General features: G+C 44.3%; 1 protein-coding gene across 2 annotated transcripts in view; it reads right to left on the bottom strand.

Moving 5' to 3' along the window:
- Phf20 (PHD finger protein 20) overlaps positions 1-9,261 on the bottom strand; it is a 115,829-nt gene extending 106,568 nt beyond the window's left edge. The window contains exon 1 of one of the 2 annotated variants that reach the window (XM_075962734.1): positions 9,095-9,261. The gene's annotated coding sequence lies outside the window, so the exon portion shown is untranslated. The remainder of the gene's footprint in view (positions 1-9,094) is intronic. The other variant, XM_075962735.1, reaches the window with a different exon arrangement.
- Positions 9,262-20,676: the final 11,415 nt, after the last annotated feature.

Raw genomic sequence — 20,676 nt, 5'->3', positions numbered from 1 at the left:
CAAGACATTTTCAAGGAACTCATTGGAAATCTAGTAGTTTTGTTTATGTTACTGGGGATCCATCCAGGAACCCCCATATCCCAAGTAACTAATCTATCATCAAGCTACATTAACCACCCGCCTGAACCATGTTATTCTGTCTCTTTTTGAAACAGAGTCTCACTACAGAGCCCTGGCTGGCCTGGAACTCCCTATGTAGAACAGATACCTGGAACAGTAAGCTTCACTCTAACTTTGCCACCGAAGTGCTGGAATCAAAGGCAAACACCACCAAGCTCCACCCACAGCTCCTCTAATTTCTGAAAGGATTTTTATTATTATGTACATGTGTATATGTGACTGCAGGAATAAATTTCTGTAGTTGCTGCTCTCCTTCACATTTACATGGATTCCAGGAATCAAAAGCAGGTCATCAGCAAGCACTCTTACTTACTGAATAATCTTACCAGTCCCTGTTTGTCTTCTTTTAGAGGCAAAGTCTTGATATATAGACCAGGCTAGCCTCAAACTCTATCAGGCACATAAACTTATATCTACAGGGCAGATGCAACCAAGGATAGCTATGAATATGGCCCAATGCATTTGCAGATGACTATGTCAGTCATATTGCAATGTCAAGAAGTTAAACACTGCATCTCAAGCTCCCCGCCTCACCCTTTGGAGCAATGGGATTTCAGGTAAATGTGTCAGCTCTGGGATAGGGTTTATTTAACATTTTTTCTAAGATTTATTTATTTATGTATTTTATGTATATGAATGTTCTGTTTGCAAGAAGTCTACATGACAGAAGAGGGCATCAGATCCTATATTAGATGGTTGTGAGTCACCATACGGTTGCTGGGAATTGAACTCAGGACTTCTGGAAGAGCAACCAGTGTTCTTAACAGCTGAGCTATCTCTCCAGGCCCTCTAGAATAGTTTGTTGTGTCTGTACTTAGTATGTTTTCATAATTCAGAAGCACAATATTAAGCACCTTTAAAATTCAGGAAAATGGTGATTCATTAGTCCCTGCACTTAAGAGGCAGGGACTGGTAGATCTCTATGCCTTAGAGGACAGCATGGTCCAGGCCAGCCAAAGCTAAAAGTTGAGACCCTGCCTTAAAAATAAACAAACAAATGAATAAATAGAATCTAGGAAGAAATTATCAGGTAACTGGTTTTTGAACAGGGGAGCTAAAAGCACTACAATACACTTTTGAACTTTTTATTTGTTTTGTTTTTTCGAGACAGGGTTTTACTGTCTAGCCCGGCTGTCCTGGAACTCACTTTGTAGACCAGACTGGCCTGAATTTAGATATCCACTTGCCTCAATCTCCTGATTGCAGGAATTAAAGGCATGCATTACCACCCAGTCCCTCCAAGTCTTAAAGCAAAGCAAACCATTTTTTGTGTGTGGGACAGTCTCCCATAACCTACCTAGGCAGACCTCACTATGCAGCCAAGAAACGGCCTTTGAATTTTTGATTCCCCTGGGTTCCACCTCCCAAGTGCTGGAATTCTAAACATAATACAATCCACTCCATCTGGTTGCTAATTGCCCTTTCACCCTTAAAATTTCACGCTACTTGCCCTGCTAATTAAAAGGGGAAAAGGTGGGGGCGGGGGGATTGGAGAGGGAGCCAGGCAGGATGATACACACCCATAATCCCAGCACTGGAAGAGGCAAAGATAGGTAGATTCTCTCAAATTCAAGGCCAACCTGACTTATGCAGGGAGATATCATCTCAAAAAAAATAATAATAATAATAAGGGCTGGACCTATGGCTCATTGGTTAACAGAACTGGCTGCTCTTCCAGAGGACCCAGGTTCAATCCCCAGCACCCAAACGGAAGCTCACAACTGTCTGTAACTCTAGTTCCAGGAGAGCCCGCACCTTCTTCTGGCCTCAGAGGACATACACAAAGTATACAGACATACATGAAAGCAAAACACCAAAAATATTTTAATTAAGATGGAAAAATAACAAATAAATGAGGTGAGGAAAAGAAAAAAATTAAGTAAATACATTTATTTTTAATCCCACCTCTCAGGAGGCAGAGGTAGGTAGATCTCTGTGAGTTCCAGGATAGCCAGATCTATGTGGTAAGACCCTGTCTCAAAAAAAAAAAAAAGTTTAAAAAGGGGAGGGGTGTATACCAGGCAAGATGAGGCAAATCTCTGAGTTGGAGGCCAGCCTGGTCTATATATAGTAAAACCTTGTCTCAAAATAATAAATGAACAATAAAGGTGCTAAGTGATTGAAGAACCACTTTGATTCCAAAAATGCACACATACATACACATACTTCATGTGTATGCACATGTGCGCACGCTTAAAATAAGCATTATATAAAAGCATTTACAAGTAAATGTGGATAAATACAAACCACAGCCTGAAAAACAAACAGCCTCCCTCTTGGTGATGCAGACAGGCAGCTAACATTGAAAGGAGAACACACAAGTCAGACTTCTTTGAGAACTCAGGTAGTTCTGAATGAAATATATCCCACAACTGACAAGAGTACACAGAGGTACAAGAATGTTGACACTGGGCATGAAGACAAGCTGGCTGTTTGGCTAGAAAGGAGACAGCACCAGCAAAAGTGACTTGGGACAAGGAAAGCATTGGCAGTCTGCCCACAGGAGCACGTGAAGGAAATCAGACCTGCTACTAGGAGCTCCTGCAGGCAACTGGACTTTTAAACAAGGTCCCTACAGATCAGCAACTGCCCAGCGTCCAGCTGGAGAGAATGAGGCCTGGACCCAGAGCACAAAGTGATTGGCCTGAGGTCACATGTGAGTGTAAGAGCTGGGACCAGTGCCAGATCCAGATCAAATCTGTCACTGAAGATAATCTGACATTTGTGTGAGGAATGGAGGGCTTACAGGGAGATCAGGGACACAAAACGGTCTCGTCATTCAGGTTCGTCCTGATTAGGGCCTGGAATAGGATCAGGCTGGAAAAGGGCCATGAAGGCTAACAGATACGAATGAATCAAGAGATTCAGAATGGAAAAAAAACACGCTGGGCATAAGCAGCAGATGCCTAGAATTCCAGCACCTGGGAGGTAGAGGCAGAAGGACCAGGAGTTCAAAGTCAGTCGAGGCTACTTAAAAGAACCTAGCTTAAAAATCTAAAGCAAAGAAACGTCCCCAAAACACAAAAAGAGGCCGGGCGGTGGTGGCGCACGCCTTTAATCCCAGCACTTGGGAGGCAGAGGCAGGTGGATCTCTGTGAGTTCGAGACCAGCCTGGTCTACAAGAGGTAGTTCCAGGACAGGCTCCAAAACCACATAGAAACCCTGCCTCGAAAAACCAAAAAAAAAAAAAAAAAAAAAAAAAAACACACAAAGAGAGAGTGTCACAAACTAAGAGCTCATCCAAGAATGTCACCAGATCACCAGGACTGCCTTCTGGAGCATTTGCAGACGAACCAGCAGCTTCCATTCAGGGCCAAGCACCTAGTTTCAGCCTGGCCTTTCTCAGGTCCATTTGAAGAACCAGAAAATCAAAGAGAACTGCAGAGACTCCAGTGGCTTGATGTGGTACCCTGACTCCCTTCTCACAGTAACAAGAGAGGAATCAGGAACAAACTGGCTATGCAGTACTTACTAGAATGGTTCCATGTCAAAAATTATCCATCAGACTTGGGGTACGAGAGCTCAGTAGAAGAGCACTTGTCTTGAATGTACAATACCTTTAAACAATATATATTTACACACTTAAATCTGGCAATATACAGAGGAACCTGTAATTTTGTAGACAGTTAAAAAAGCTAAAGGTTGGCCAGGAACAGGGAACTACAGTGCAACTATCTACAGTACCAGACTTTGAGGTAAGACAGCCTTGGGCTACACACAGCAAGACTATCTCAAAAAGTGGGAGGAAGGGTTGGAGGCTAGAGAAATGACTCACAGATTAAGAGTGCTGGCTGCTCTTTCAGAGGAACCCAGTTCAATTCCTGACAGTCACAAAGCAACTCACAACTGACTGTAACTTCAATTCTAGGGGATCTAATTCCCTCTTTGACCTCTGTGGGCACTAGGCATGCATGTGGTACAGATATAAACATGCAGGCAAATACATAAAACAAAATAACCTTTCTTTTTTTTTTTTAAATGAAAAAAGGGGAGGGAAAAAAGAAATTGAGCAAACCAAGTTATGGTGGCACACACTCCCTTAATCCTAGCACTCCAGAAGCAGAGGCAGGTGGTCTCTGTGAGTTCAAGCCCAGCATGAACTACAGAGCTTTCCAGGAAAAGTCAAGGCTACAGAGAAACCCTGTCTTAAAAAAGAAAGAAAGAAAGAAAGAAAGAAAGAAAGAAAGAAAGAAAGAAATTGGACACATTGGTATAAACCTTCAACCCTAGCAGACAATTCAAGACGAGATCCTGTCTGAGAACAATGGACTTGAAAGAATTTATAGACCTTATAAACTGTGTCTGGAAAAAGGGAAAGGGAAAACAATACCATTTGGTTAACAATCAGATTTCTGTTTTCACTGAGCACTCCAGCTGAATGTGGATTTGGCTACTCATGTGTTCTTCCCTAATCTTAACACCACCCAAAAACTAGAATGGCATATATTCAGACCCCACCCCACCTACTAAATCCAAGCAGCATTTTAACAAGACAGGTCGGTCATTCTTTTCACATTCAAGATGAGAAGCAGGAATGTAGGACCCTTCAAGGGTGTACTTAAAAGCATCATACAGAGAGCAGTAACAGCCAAATAAAGAGACAAACTACCTGTTCACGTAAGTAATCATATTTTATTAGCGCCTACTCAGACAGACCTCCAATTTTTTTTTAAAGAAATATACTGAACACAGGATTTATTTCTCTTCCTGAAATAACACAACTTAGTTCTAGGGTTTTAATGAACAAAAAATTTGAAGCAGCTTAGCTGTTCCAAAATACAATAATGGTCAATTTTATTCAAGTTCTCACACCGAGTTCAGGGCACTTCCCCACAAGCTCCATTAATTCCTACAGGTTCCCAGGGGTACCATTAAATCCCCCAGCATCCCTAGGAAGCAGGTGCCTGGCAAATGTCCAGTTTCCAAATGAGATTCAGGACTTGGGTCTTGAAATGCTGTATTCCTGCCCTGTCCTACGATATAGCTTCTCAGACCCCAAAGCCCGCCCTTCCCCAGCCTCGCCTCCTGCAGCTGCACCATCAAGTACTTCCCAAAAGGAAGAAAGGTCAGAGGAGTCATTATCCCCTAAGCTTGTGAAACGCCAGCTGTGGAGAAATGAATCAGAGTTCAAAAGCAAAAATCTGGAGGGGAAAAGAGAAATATTAGGGATGAGGACCTATTGAGACAAGATGTCCCAGATATTTGTAGATTTTTAAAGTGGGGGTTTGGAGAAAAGACAGGCAGATATTCAGATATTCAAGAAGAATGAAAGAGAAATACACAGTTTTTTTCTTTCTATTCATTCATTCATTTATTTATTTATTTTTGAGGCAGAGTCTCTATATAGCTCTGGCTGCCCTGGAACTCGCTTGTAGACTAGGGTGGCCTCAAACTCACAGAGATCCTCCTGCCTCTGCCTCCAAGTGCTGGGATTAAAAGTGGCACCACTGCCGGGCGGTGGTGGCGCACACCTTTAATCCCAGCACTCGGGAGGCAGAGGCAGGAGGATCTCTGTGAGTTCAAGACAAGCCTGGTCTACAAGAGCTAGTTCCAGGACAGGCTCCAAAACCACAGAGAAACCCTGTCTCGAAAAACAAATAAATAAATAAATAAATGTGGCACCACCACATCAGGCTGCTACACACCATTTTTCAAGCAGAGAATCAAATCCAGGCCCTCCACACACGGTAGGCAAATAACCCACCACTGAGCTATATCCGTCAGCCCATATGACTTCTTTTCTTGATACAGAGCTAATGGAAAATAGTTTATGAGCTACAAGGTATACATTACTAGAAAAATCTCTTAAACCCTTCACCCAGAACAGGGAGGTTTAAAAACAAAAAAGAAAAAAAAAGAGGACTTTAATCCCAGCACTCGGGAGGCAGAGGCAGGTGGATCTCTGTGAGTTCGAGGCAAGCCTGGTCTACAAGAGCTAGTTCCAGGACAGGAACCAAAAAGCTACAGAGAAACCCTGTCTCGAAAATCAAAAAAAAAAAAAAAAGAGGAACTGGGTGGTGGTGGCACACACCTTTAACCCCAGAACTAGAGAGGCAAAGACAGGAGGATCTCTGAGTTCAAGGCCAGCCTGGTCTACAAAGCCAGTTCCTGGGCAAGCTCCAAAGCTACAGAGAAACCCTGTCTCAAAAAGAAGAAAGAAAGAGAGAGAGAGGCAGAGACAGAGAAAGAAAGAGGCAGAGAGAGGGCTAGAGAGATGGCTTAGAGGTTAAGAGCATTGCCTGCTCTTCCAAAGTCCTGAGTTCAATTCCCAGAAACCACATGGTGGCTCACAACCATCTGTAATGAGGTCTGGTGCCCTCTTCAGGCCTGCAGGCATACACACAGACAGAATATTGTATACATAATAAATAAATAAATATTAAAAAAAAAAAGAAAGAAAGAGGCAGAGAGAGAGAGAATAAAACAAAAAAGAGACTGGGCAGTGGTGTGCATGCCTTTAATCCCAGTCAGGCAAGCGATCTCTGTATGAGTCAGCCTGGTCTACAGAGGGAGTTCCAGGATAGCCAGAGCTACACAGAGAAACCCTCTTGGGGCGGAGGGGGGCTGAGGGGGTGGGGGGAGGAAATAGAACCTACCTAATCAGATCTGTTTGCTTGATACTGGGTCTTGCTATGTATCCCTAGCTGGCCTGGAACTCTTCAAATGGCCCAGGCAGCCCTCAAATTTGCAACAATCCTCCTGCCTCGATTGCAGGGGTCAGACCCACAAAAACTATTGAGAACTTCACCAGAAACTTACAGGAAGTAAAACATCAGAAGATTAAAAAGTCCTAAAATAACAGAAAAAATTACAAGGGGATTCCTTTATAATTTGACTACAGCAACAGGTCAGGAAGTCTCTTCCTCCAACAAAGAGGAAGAGAGAGGAGAATCATTATCATCACCAGATAAGCAAAACAGTGTCCAACAGGAACCAGAAGCCAGAAAAATGCCTGGATAGGCAGTGAACCAAAAGGGAATTTCTATTTGCAGAAAGATAAACGACATAAAAAAAAAAAGTCATGCGAGCCAGGCATTCTCGCAGAATGCCAACACTTGTGAGGCTGAGGCAGGGGATCCCGTGGATTCAAAGTCAAACTGGACTACTACTCAATAAGTGATAACCTGGACTATTCAGTAAATTCCGGGATAACGTGGACTACTCAGTAAATTCAGGATAACCTGGATTACTCAGTAAATTCCGGGATAACCTGGACTTCGTGAGACAGGGCCTCACAACAACAATGAAAACCGCGAGCCTGGAAGGGGATTCTGTCAGGGAAGAAAAGATTGGGAGGGGTGACTAAAAGAACTGCCCCGGGGGAGGGCACAGAAAGCGTTCTGCAGCTATGCATTCAACAGAGGAAGGAAGACCAAAGAGACACACTGAAGAGCTTGGGAGGGCACGTGAAGAGGAATGCGGTTCTAAAGAGGGAAGGAAACGCAAGAGTGAAACTATCTTGAATGGCAGAAAAGCTTAAAAGAAAGAAAAAAGGGAGGCTCAGAAGGAGGACCTGTAATCTCAGACCGGGCCACGGCAGCAGGACCATGAATTGGAAGGCAGCTGGCACTGCACAGTAAGTTCCAGGGGAGCTGCACAGCACGACCTGGTCTCAAAACAGATGGTTGGCTAGCTGGCCACTTGACACTTGCAGCCAAGAATGACCACCTGAGGTTGATTCCTAGAACCCACGAAGGGGAAGCAGAGAAATAACATCCTTCAAGTTGTCCTGTGGTCGCCTGTCATGGCACGCACCAAACAACAACAAAAAAGGACGAGGTGGGAAAATGGGAGAGGGAGTGCTCAAGAATGACCCCATCTAGGAGTGGGAGGATCCAAGAGAAAGGTGTGTCCAGCATTTGCTGCACCCCCAGGGTGATGTTTCCTGCTAAAAGGGGTGCAACTCAAACCTTGAAGAAGCCCAGAAAGTAAACACACTCTCAGACAAGAAAGCGGTCTCCCCCAAGAAACGAGTCAGGTTGGAGAACGCCTGGAAAAATCACAACCCCAAGGACAGACTTAAGTACAAGTCAGTGAAACCCCTTATAGGTGAAACAGGAAAACTATGGGCCAGAGCATCAGGATTTGGACTAGAACAGGAAAGGGATGCTCACCTCAGACTGTGGGGGGTGGGGGGGAGAACTGGCCCTCAAATTTACTAACTTCTGAAAGCATACCAGTTTTGGGGCCTGGAAAGAAAGATTCTTTTCCTCAGAGTTGTGGGAAATAATAAAGTATTCCAAAACTCTGGTTACTGACCTGACTTCTGAGAGACCTATCAGTAGACTGAAAAGGGAGAACTGTTAATTAGGTTTGAATATAGGAGTGTCGCCTGAGAATAGGGAAGCAAAGAAAAGCGAGGATGTTTTCAGTCCGTTCTCAAGGATGGTTAGAAACTGAGAGAAAAATCCCAGGACTAGCGCTTAAGGAAGGGGAGCGACGCCCAGATTTTACAAACTATAGAGAAAGGGGACACTCCCATGTTCCCATGTACAGGGTCTTGAGGACAGGGTGTGCTTCCCATAGCAGGATAAGAAAGGCACAAGACGAAAACGCGTTTCCACGGCATAAGCAGCAGTGTAGGATGCACCCCAATCTCACTGGTCAAGCTGGGGGTGCAGCTCGGGCACCCCTCCCCACCCCCACTGCCCCGTTCCGCGCCCCGGGCCCGCACCTCGCAGCCCAGCCCCCTCGGGCCGAGCTGATTGGCCGTAGTGGCCGTCACTCCCACGGGCAGCCGCAGTGATTGGGCGGCGCTCGCACGCCCGCCACGCTCACAGCAGAGGTCCCCGGGCCTCCCTCCGGGGCTAGGTAATCGGGGGCCAGACGGGGAGCGGGACTGAGCCAGGGTCCCGCAGTAGCGGGGGCCTCCGTCCCCGGTCCCGCCCGCACGGCGCGCGCGCGGCACGGGGCCTTCCCCCGCCATGGCCCCAGCCAGCTGGCTACGCGTCGCCGCGCCTGGCCACGAGCTCACCTCACGGTCCCGCTCCTGCTGCGCCGCTCCAGGACCAACCGACAGGAGGACTGTGCGCGCTGCGCACCACGTGACCCCGGGGACGCGCCCAGCGTATCCCCCGCCCCCTACACACACGCACCATCGCCACCACCAAGTGACGCAGCGGCCCATCCCCGCCCCGGGCCCCGCCCCACCCGGTCGCCGGGACGACAGCGCGAGCAGGCCACGCCCACCTCCCTGACGCGGGAACACCAGTCCTAACTCACCCGTGACCGCTGAGGTCACTAGAAGCCGGGGCCTGGGTGCTGCCCATCTGCCGTCTTAATTCGTCTCCTTAATGCATCTGGAAGTCACCCACTTTCCTCAAGCTCCCGCCACCACTCTCCACGAAGATCGTGATCTTTCCAGTCCGTCCTTCACACGCGAGGGCTTTTCGAAACGCCTTGTTCCCTTCTCCAGATGAAGAGCTAAGTCTTCAAGCTCGATTGTTACCAGGCCTTCTCAGTCTCACACATCCAAGTCTGCCCTGCGTGCTCTGCTTCTTTCAAGTCCTCAACTGAGCTTTCTCACCTCTGTCTTGCTTTGCTCTCACCCCTACAAAAGGATTCCAATGGCTGCTGAGGGAGGAAAAAAAAAAACTATATTTTGTCTCTAGGGACAAAGGTCCAAGATGCAGACACAACAAAAGAGAGGTTTTCCCAGTGGGACTCAGCAAGTGCCAACAAGCAGTGCTAAAATTGCTATTTACCGGGCGCTCATGACATGATTTAACACTGGAAGCAACCAAACTTGTGCTTCTTAAATTATAAGTCTAATCACATCACTGCTTTATGCTCCTTAACCTATTAATCTATCCTTCTGTATCCTGTGCCTTTGCTCATCTGACCACATTTTCTGTTTTTTTTTGTTTTTTTTGGTTTTTTGAGACAGGGTTTCTCCGTGGTTTTGGAGCCTGTCCTGGAACTAGCTCTTGTAGACCAGGCTGGTCTCGAACTCACAGAGATCCGCCTGCCTCTGCCTCCCGAGTGCTGGGATTAAAGGCGTGCGCCACCACCGCCCGGCTTGACCACATTTTCTGTTGCTCTGCTTTTCCTGTTTGTTTGAAACAGTCTCAGTGTGTAGCTGCAGCGAGTCTGGAATTCAGTACATGACAAGGTTAGCCTTAGTCATCCACATCTCTCTGCCCCTGGAGTACTGAGATTAAAGCCCATCGTCCACGCAAAAACACAGCTTTCAAGCCAAAGGAAGTTAAGAGATTGTTTTGGGGGCCAAAATGTGAATGATCGTGCCCTGGAAAAACACAAATTTAAATTACCTACTTCATGGAAGTAGTTTCATGGACTTTTATGGCAACAGAACAAAGAATGTTATAAGCCAATACATTTTTTAAAACTGCATTAGTAGAGACCAGGTATGATTTGGAACTCTTGGCAATCCTCCTACCTCAGCTTCCCATATATAAGCCCCTACATCTGCCTGTAAAATGAAATTTCTCAGATGCTAACGAACCAAAATATAGTAACTTGACTCTCAGATTCCACTGTAAAAGGTGAGAACCAGGGGGCTGGAGAGATGGCTCAGAGGTTAAGAGTATTGCCTGCTCTTCCAAAGGTCCTGAGTTCAATTCCCAGCAACCACATGGTGGCTCACAACCATCTGTAATGGAATCTGGTGCCCTCTTCTGGCCTGCAGGCATACAGACAGAACATTGTATATATAATAAATAAACCTATTAAAAAAAAAGGTGAGAACCAATCCCTGAAAGTTGTCCTCTGACCTCCGTAAATTAACCTGCACTCGCACATCATTCAAACACACACTAATAATAATAATAATAAACAACGTTGAAGAATTCATACCTTGGTAGATAAATTGTAAGTTTATAAATTAAAATTATTTTCATTTGTCAGATACTGGTGGTATATACCTTTAATCCCAGCACTCAGGAAGCAGAAGTAGGTGAATCAAGCAAGTTCCAGGACAACCAGGGCTACACAGAGAAACCCTGTCTTGAAAAACTTTAAAAAAAAACTATTTTGGCGTGAGTACAAGCATTGACACTACTGTATAGGCAAATATGAGGACTGTAGGAAGGATAGCGGGAGTCCTGAGCAGCAACATGCTAGCAGGCTTGGCAAACAAGGACGCCCGAGGGCCTCCAGTCAGAGGCAGCAGCTGGTGCCCTTGGCAGCACAGGATCTCCATCTTTGTCTTTGAGCAAAGTCTTGACCAGCAAGCCACTGTTGAGCAGCCAGTTTCAGGTCCTGTGGAGGGGGCAGGCCACAAGGGAAAAGGAATGTTCTTCCAAATACAAAAGAGGAAGGCGGGGCTGGAGAGATGGCTCAGTAGTTAATAGCACTAGCTGTTCTTCCAGAGGACCTGGGTTCAATTCCCAGCAACCACATGGAAGCACAACTGTCTATAACTCCAGTTCCAGGGGAGTTCTGACACCTTCACACCAAGGCAAATAAATTAAAGTTAAATTAATTTAAAAAAAAAAAAGAGGGAGGTATGGCAGAAGAAAGACACTGCTGATACTGATATGAACAAAGTGTCCTCAGAGCTAAACTTTGATTGATCTTACTTTTGAGAGGTTGGGGGGTGGGGGGCGGAGATAATCCATCCTGGCTATGCCAGTGAGTTCCAGGTCAACCTCAGCTATATACTGAGACTCTCTCAGTGAAGCAAGTAAGGGTATGGTGGTTCAATGGGTAGGAGGGCTTTGTCTTGAGAGTCTGGTAACTTGAGTTTGATCCTGGAACCCTAAGTGAAAGGGGAGAACAAAGTCTGGAAAAATTTCCCCTGATTTCCATAGACAGGACCTTGTTATGAAATAATCTTTTTGTAGGGCTGGAGAGATGGCTCAGAGGTTAAGAGCATTGCCTGCTCTTCCAAAGGTCCTGAGTTCAATTCCCAGCAACCACATGGTGGCTCACAACCATCTGTAATGGGGTCTGGTGCCCTCTTCTGGCCTGCAAGGCGTACACACAGACAGAATATTGTATACATACATAGTAAATAAATATTTTAAAAAAATAATAATCTTTTTGTACACTGTGAAGATGCACCTTTGCCAAGGCATCTTTTGGTTGGTTTAATAAAAGAGCTGACGGGCCCATAGCGAGGCAGGAGCTATAGGCGGGACAGCCGTACAGAGGACACTGGGATGAAGAATGCCAGAGTCTCCGGAGTCTCAAGAGATGCAGAGAGAGAAGCAAGAAGAAGGTGCCGTGTTGAAAGAAGGCGCAGCCACATGGCAGATAGTAGATAAGAATTATGCATTAATTTAATATGGAAAAGTTAGCTAGTAATCAACCAGAGCATTTACAATTCATAATAACTCTCTAAATGGTTATTTGAGACTGACTGCCCAGACACAGAGAAACTCCAGCTACAGGCTCTGACACCAGCAATCACACACTCACTAATAATTACTAACATCTCCCAACTAATAACAGAAGAAAAACAAATTGTAAATTCTTCTTAAAATTGTAAAAAAAAGGGCCAGGCGGTGATGGTGTAGCACCTTTAATCCCAGCACTCAGGAGACAGAGGCAGGAGGATCTCTGTGAGTTTGAGGTGAACCTGGTCTACAAGAGCTAGTTCCAGGACAAGCTCCAAAGCTACAGAGAAACCCTGTCTCGAAAAAAAATTGTAAAAAAAAATATATGTTTTATTTCATGTTTTTGGTGTCTTGCTTGCATGTATTGCACGTATGTCTATGCACTTCATGCATGCTGGGTCAGTGAGGCCAGAAGAGGGCGTCAGATCCCATGGAACTAGAGTTAGCATGGCTATTAGACCTGTGTAGATGCTGAGAACTGAACTCAGGTCCTCTGGAAGAGACCAAGTGCTCCTAACTACTGAACCATCTCCCCAGCCCCAAATGATCTTTTGTTTTCCTACTTGATTTTGAATATAGCCTATTTAAGTTATCGCTAGAAAACGTAAGCTACACATTTAATCCTAGAACTCAGGAGGCAGTCAGGCCAGCCTGATCGACATAGTGTGTTCCAGGCCAGGTAGAGCTGTACAATGAAACTGTGTCTCAAAAAAGAAAACAAAAAAATTAAATAAATAAATAAATAAAATGATCAAATAACGACCAAATACTAAATTAGAAACTTTACCAGCCAGTGGTGGCGCACACCTTTAATCCTAGCACTCTGGAGGCAAAGGCAGGCAGATCTCTGGAATTTGAGGCCAGTTTGGTCTACAGAGTGAGTTCCAGGACAGCCAGGGATATACAGAGAGCTCTGTCTTGGAAAAAAAAAAACCCAAAAGTTAGGAAACTGGTCTTTCTCAAACTTGGTTGGGCAAATTTTAATACATAGCCTCAGGACTACTAACTATGTCATGAAAATGATGGAAAAATCAAAACCAAAAAAAGCAAGCTCCTTAGCCCTCAGAGGTAGGAGATACAGAACTCATCATGTCAGCCTAACACCCAACAACAGACCCAGGAAGACAGCTCTGCAATCAGACAGCGTGAGAACTCAGGAAGCTAGAACCACAAAGGCAGCTGGCTAGAGCCCTAGGGCTTCAACGCCACAGTGCCTGGCCCCAGGCAACCTGAGTCTCACCTGACCCTGAGGTCTTCCCAGTTTGACTTTGTAGATGGAAAGTTCTTCAAGCCTTAACTATTCTCTAGTCAAGGATGAGAACTAAATGGAATGTCAGATTTCCAGCATTTGGCAATATTCTAAGGAGGAGAGCTAAAAGAGGAAGGAAACAGCTGGGCGATGGTGGCGCACGCCTTTAATCCCAGCACTCGGGAGGCAGAGGCAGGCGGATCTCTGTGAGTTCGAGACCAGCCTGGTCTACAGAGCGAGTTCCAGGACAGGCTCCAAAGCTACAGAGAAACCCTGTCGCGAAAAACCAAAAAAAAAAAAAAAAAAAAAAAGAAACATTCTTGTCCTAGCCACCGAAAAGAGAAAATCTACCCCTACCACTTCAAGAGCACAAACTATGCTTTGAGGTCTCTGATCCCGGCACCAGGGAGACAGAGGCAAGAAGAACTGTTCAAAGCCTTCCTGTTCTATGTAGTGAGTTCCAGGGCAGCCAGAGCTACAAAGTGAGACCCTGTCTCAAAAACAAAACAAAGCAAAACAAAAAATCATGGGCCTGGAGAGACAGTGCAGTGATTGAAAGCCCTGGTTGTTCTTCCAAAGAACCTGGGTTCTGTTTCTTTTTTTTTTTTTTTTTTTTTCTTCCGAGACAGGGTTTCGCTGTGGCTTTGGAGCCTGTCCTGGAACTAGCTCTGTAGACCAGGCTGGTCTCGAACTCACAGAGATCCGCCTGCCTCTGCCTCCCGAGTGCTGGGATTAAAGGCGTGCGCCACCATCGCCCGGCGCTGGGTTCTGTTTCTAGAACTCACATGAAGTTTCAAAACTGTATTTCCAGCCCCTGGGAATCTAATATCTATTTTGCCCTCAGGAGGTACCAGGAATGTCTGTGATGTACAAACATATATGCAAGCTAAACAGTCATAAAAAGAAAAAAAAGCAAAATGAAACAGTACAATAAACTAACCAACTTTGAAGCCTAGTGTTTTTGTTGTTGTTGTTGGTTTTGTTTTTTGTTTTTCGAGACAGAGTTTCTCTGTGGCTTTGGAGCCTGTCCTGGAACTAGCTCTTTTTTTTTTTCTTTTTAAATATTTATTTATTTATTTATTTTGTATACAATATTCTGTCTGTGGGTATGCCTGCTGGCCAGAAGAGGGCACCAGACCTTATTACAGATGGTTGTGAGCCACCATGTGGTTGCTGGGAACTGAACTCAGGACCTTTGGAAGAGCAGGCAATGCTCTTAACCTACGTTATACTCCTGTGATAGGCTGGAACTTGTTGTGTAGAACAAGCTGGTTTTTTTGTTTCGTTGTTTATAAAACACAGGGTTTCTCTGTGTAGCCTTGGAGCCTGTCCTGTAACTCACTCTGTGGACCAGCCTGATCCTGAACTCACAGAGATCTGCCAGCCACTGCAAGTGCTATGATTAAAACACGCACCTCCACTATCTGGCTCAAACTGGTTTCTTTTTTTTTTTTTACCTTTTTATTTTTTTTAATATTTATTTATTTATTATGGATACAATATTCTGTTTGCATATATATGCCTGCTAGAAGAGGAAACTAGACCTCATTACAGATGGTTGTGAGCCACCATGTGGTTGCTGGGAATCGAACTCCGGTCCTTTGGAAGAGCACACAGTGCTCTTAACCGCTGAGCCATCTCTCCAGCCCTCAAACTGGTTTCAACTCAAAGACCAACCAGCCTCTGCCTCCTAAATGCTGGGTTTAAGGTGTGAGCTATCAAGCTAGGTTAAATACTTTTTTTCCTTTTTCTTGATTTTTTGTTTTGTTTTTCGAGACAGGGTTTCTCTGTAGCTTTGGAGCCTGTCCTGGAACTAGTTCTTGTAGACCAGACTGGCTTTGAACTCCCAAAGATCCGCCTGCCTCTGCCTCCCGAACGCTGGGATTAAAGGTGTGTGCCACCACTGCCCGGCTTCTTGATTTTATTTTTTTATTTATTTATTTTTATTTTTTTTAAAGATTTATTTATTGATTATGTACACAACATTCCTTCCATGTATACTCGCATGCCAGAAGAGGGCACCAGATCTCACCATAGATGGCCACGAGCCACCATGTGGTTGCTGGGAATTGAACTCAGGACCTCTGGAAGAGCAGTCAGTGCTCTTAACCTCTGAGCCATCTTCCTAGTCCTTTTTTTTTTTTTTATTTTGGTTTTTCTAGACAGGGTTTCTCTGTGGCTTTGGAGCCTGTCCTGGAACTAGCTCTGTAGACCAGGCTGGTCTCGAACTCACAGAGATCTGCCTGCCTCTGCCTCCCGAGTGCTGGGATTAAAGGCATGCGCCACCATCGCCCGGCTCCTAGCCCATATTTTTAATATTTATTTTATTTATTATGTATACAATATTCTGTCTGTGTGTATGCCTTGCAGGCCAGAAGAGGGAACCAGACCCCATTACAGATGGTTGTGAGCCACCATGTGGTTGCTGGGAATTGAACTCAGGACCTTTGGAAGAGCAGGCAATGCTCTTAACCTCTGAGCCATCTCTCCAGCCCCGGCTTCTTGATTTTATATTTAGTTATTTACCTACCAATTTGTGTACAAGTGTGTGTGCTATATCTCTGGGTGTGTGCACACGCATATTGTCCACAAGCATGTAAAGGCCGGGGTCAACTTTAGACGTCTTCTTTCATTTCTGTCCATTTCTGATGGCTAATTACACCATCAACTACACCTGATAGTAACTAAAACCCAAGTAGCTGGGAAGGTCTGTCAGGGTTTTGTCTTGGTTGGGTTATCTGAGGTAGAAGATTCATCTTGAATCTGGGCCGCACCTTCTGTTGGACATAGAAGAAGGAAGCTTTTGCTTTGTTCCTGCTTACCCTCACTTACGCTGCCAAATCCATCTATCCAATTCCTAAGGCATTTCTTCAGTGGTATTAGACCTACTTCTTCGGGGCTCTAGGGAAGACTAAACCCTGGTAGCTCTCAGGGACTTCCCTGGGAGCCCAGCATTGGATTGGAACTGCTGAGACAGCCAATCTCCTGGACTTCTTACAGAAAGGTCCTTCACCTTTCTGTAAGAAGACAGTCACTGTTGACTACTCAAAACACAGCCTGTAAGACACGCTAATAAATCTCATATACATATATGAATATTAAATGAATTATAAATAAAGTTATAAATTTGTTACAAATTAAATTTATAATAAATTAATGGAATAATAAGTCGTATATATGTGTTTGTATATCCATATATAAATGTATTTATACATATGTATGTATATAATTCTATCAGTTCTATTCTCTAGAAAAGCCTGATGAGTACATTTTATTTAAAGACAGGTTTTCTGCCAGGTGGTGGTGGCACACACTTATAATCCCAACACTTGATAGGCAGAGGCAGGCAAATCTTTGAGAATTCAAAACCATCCTGGTCTATAAAGCAAGTGCCAGGACAGGTTCCAAAGCTAAACAGAGAAACCCTGTCTCAAAAAAAAAAACAAAAAACTCCTGGTCTACAAGAGCTTGTTCCAGGACAGGAACCAAAAAGCTATGGAGAAACCCTGTCTCAAAAAATCAAAACAAAACAAAACAAACAAACAAACAAACAAGACAGGTTTTCCACTATGAAGCTCTGGGCCTAACTCGCGCAGAAACAGAGATCCGCCTACCTGCTGGCATTAAAGGCAAGGACCATCACGCATTTCCTTAAAGACTAAGGATGATTAACACTTGAGAAATAATCTGTTTGTGGGGTATTCTGGAGAGATGGATCAGCAGTTAAGGGACTGGCCCCTCTTCCAGGGGACCTAGATACCTTCTAGCACCCACATGGCCCCTTACAGCTGTGATCCCAGTTTCAGAGGATCTGATCAGGCCAGTTTCTGGCCTCCAACGGTACCAGGCACACACTTGGTGTGCAGATATACATGTTATCAAAACATTCATATGTATAAAATAAAAATAAGGTTTCAAATTGATCAATTATCAGCATATCCAAGTTCATAAAAAGGTTGTGGTTTTTAGGGAAAGATAGACAGACAGCACAAGTGAGCACGGGTGAGTCTGCAGGAGTGGAGCACACTTTTAATCCCAGCATTTGCGAGCCAGAGACAGCTGCATCTCTGAGTCGGAGGTCAATCTGGTCTACAAGTGACTTCCAAGTTACACAGAGACACTGGCTCAAAAGAAAGAAACAAACAAATTTTTTATTTGTTTTTGTTTTTGTTTTTCGAGACAGGGTTTCTCTGTGGCTTTGGTGCCTGTCCTGGAACTAGCTCTGTAGACCAGGCTGGTCTCGAACTCACAGAGATCCGCCTGCCTCTGCCTCCCGAGTGCTGGGATTAAAGGCGTGCGCCACCGTCGCCCGGCCAAAACAAACAAATTTTAAAAAGGTGAGAGAAAACAGCTTTTCAGTATAGTTAAGGTAGCTGTAGTGTTTTGTGGCTTTTGAAATTATATCTCAAGAGGTTGCAAAATGACATTTTCTTATTTTGGAGAATGGCATGGTGGCACACTCCTTTAACCCTGCACGCAGGAAATAAAGGCAGACTGATCTCTGTGAGTTCTAGGCTAGACTGATTTAGTCTACAAAACAAGTTCCAGGACAACCAGAACTGCACTGAGAAACCCTTCCTCAAAAAAAGCAAATAAGCAAGAAATAATTTTTTATTTTATTTTTCTTTCTTTTTTTTTCTTTTTTCTTTTTTTTGTTTTTCGAGACAGGGTTTCTCTGAGGCTTTGGAGCCTGTCCTGGAGCTAGCTCTTGTAGACCAGGCTGACCTCAAACTCACAGAGATCTGCCTGCCTCTGCCTCCTGAATGCTGGGATTAAAGGCGTGTGCCACCACCGCCTGGCCGCAAGAAATAATTAAAAAAAAAACTTTTCTTTTTGGGGGATAGGATCATAGGTAGTCACTAATGTGCACTGAATAAGTTGTGTCGGATGAGGCAAAGCCTTGGCTGACTAGGGGAGCAAGAGCAGTACTTCTATATTTTTTATTTTTATTAACTATAAACACATGTTTAATCTACTTTGTAAGATTCTTTGAAAGTATCTGGAAAAGTAATACAGCCACACATCAAGGCATATATGCTTAGGCCTTAAGCATGGTCATTGCTATTTTACTATTATTGAAAATCATATGTAAAAGTAATATTGTTGGGGCTGGAGAGATGGCTCAGTGGTTAAGAGCACTGACTGCTCTTCCAAAGGACCTGAATTCAACTGTCTAAAGATCCAGTTGCAGGGGATCTGACACCTTCACACCAATGTACATTAAATAAACCATAAAGCAAGTAATATTGTTTCCATGTAAGCCACCTTCAAATGTTGCTAACTGTGCTGGTATTCTTGATTATCTGCTGGCAAGAGGCATTAACCAATGACGAGAGAAAATTTAAAAGGTTTATTGTGCCCACTGACTTCTAAAGACTTGCTTCTCTAACAGCTAGACCATGTAACCACAAGAGATCCCACCAGGTCAAAAAAACTGGTCCCTGGGTGTGGTGGCACACCCCTATAAACCCAGCACTAGGAGGCAGAGGCAGGCAGATCTCAGTTAGTTCGAGGCCAGCCTGGTCTACAGAGGGAGTTCCAGAAAAGACAATGTTACATTGAGAAACATTGTCTAGAAAACAAACAAACAACAACAACAACAAAACTCAAAAACCAAAGGATAAAGGACCTGACTCCCTTCTCTAGGACCCATGTGGTGGAAGGAGAAACTGACACAAATTGTCCTGGAACTGACATTTAAGTGCCCCCATATGCACAAAATCAATACCACTGCAGTCTGTACAATAACAGCTTTAGTTTCCTGAGCTCCTATTTACTGTCTCCTGGGCCCGTGGGAGTGACAGGTGGATTTCTGTGAATTCAAGCTGGGCTGGTCTACATATAATTCCAGGCCAGTGCAGATCTACACAGGAAGACCCTGTTATAAAAAAATAAAATATAGAGCCAGGTGGTGGTGGTACACACCTTTAATCCCAGCACTTGGAGGACAGAGGTAGGTGGATCTCTATGAGTTTGAGGCCAACCTGGTCTACAAAGCAAGCTCCAGGATAGGCTCCAAAGCTACATAGAGACCTTGTCTCAAAAAACAAACAAAGCCGGGCGGTAGTGGCGCACGCCTTTAATCCCAGCACTCAGGAGGCAGAGGCAGGCGGATTGTGAGTTCGAGGCCAGTCTGGTCTACAAGAGCTAGTTCCAGACAGGAACCAAAAAGCTACAGAGAAACCCTGACTTGAAAAAAAAAAAAAAAAATATATATATATATATATATATATATAACATAACCATACACACAGGAAAAATATCCCAAAATATAAATTAATAATAATTTAAAAATAAATAAACTCTCCTGTGATGGTAACTTCCAGTTTTATGTTTGTGTGTTTTAGTTTAGGTGTGTGTTTTGTTTTGTTTGGGGGGAGGGTTAATTTTTTTTTTAAAGTTTTTTTGAGACAGTTACTCAGTAACTTTAGGTCCTGTCCTGAAACTAGTTTTTGTAGACCAGGCTGGCCTCAAACTCACTCTGTAGACCAGGCTGGCTTCAAACTCACAGAGATCCACCTGCCTCTGCTTACTAAGTGCTGGGTTAAAGGCGTGCGCCACCAACGCCTGGCTAGAGAAATTTTTATTTAAAAACAAAACAAACAAAAAAAAAAGGGGGGAGAGAAAGTTGTACTGGGTAATGTCAGATCTCTGAGTTTGTGGCCATACTGGTCTACAGAATGAGTTCCAGGACAACCAAAGCTACACAGAGAAGCCCTATCTAGAAAAGGGAAGAAAGAAAGAAAGAAAGAAAGGAAGAAAGAAAGAAAGAAAGAAAGAAAGAAAGAAAGAAAGAAAGAAAGAAGAAAGAAAAAGAAAAAGAGTTTTTGGCTCAGGTCTTTCATCCTAGCACGTGGGAGGCTGTGAGCCTGGCTTTTAGATCAGATACTACGCTGGTGAAGCTCAGCCTTGGATCTTATCAAGTTCTTTTACTAAGCTGCACACAGACTAGCAAGTGCATGGAACAATAGGAATCTTTTCTGCCCAGAATCGTTTGTTTTTTGATAT

This window comes from Microtus pennsylvanicus, chromosome 2 (assembly GCF_037038515.1).
Source record: "Microtus pennsylvanicus isolate mMicPen1 chromosome 2, mMicPen1.hap1, whole genome shotgun sequence".
Taxonomy (NCBI): Eukaryota; Metazoa; Chordata; class Mammalia; order Rodentia; family Cricetidae; genus Microtus; species Microtus pennsylvanicus.
Note: the sequence above shows the minus strand (reverse complement) of the source record. Positions and strands in the feature narration are given on the sequence as shown.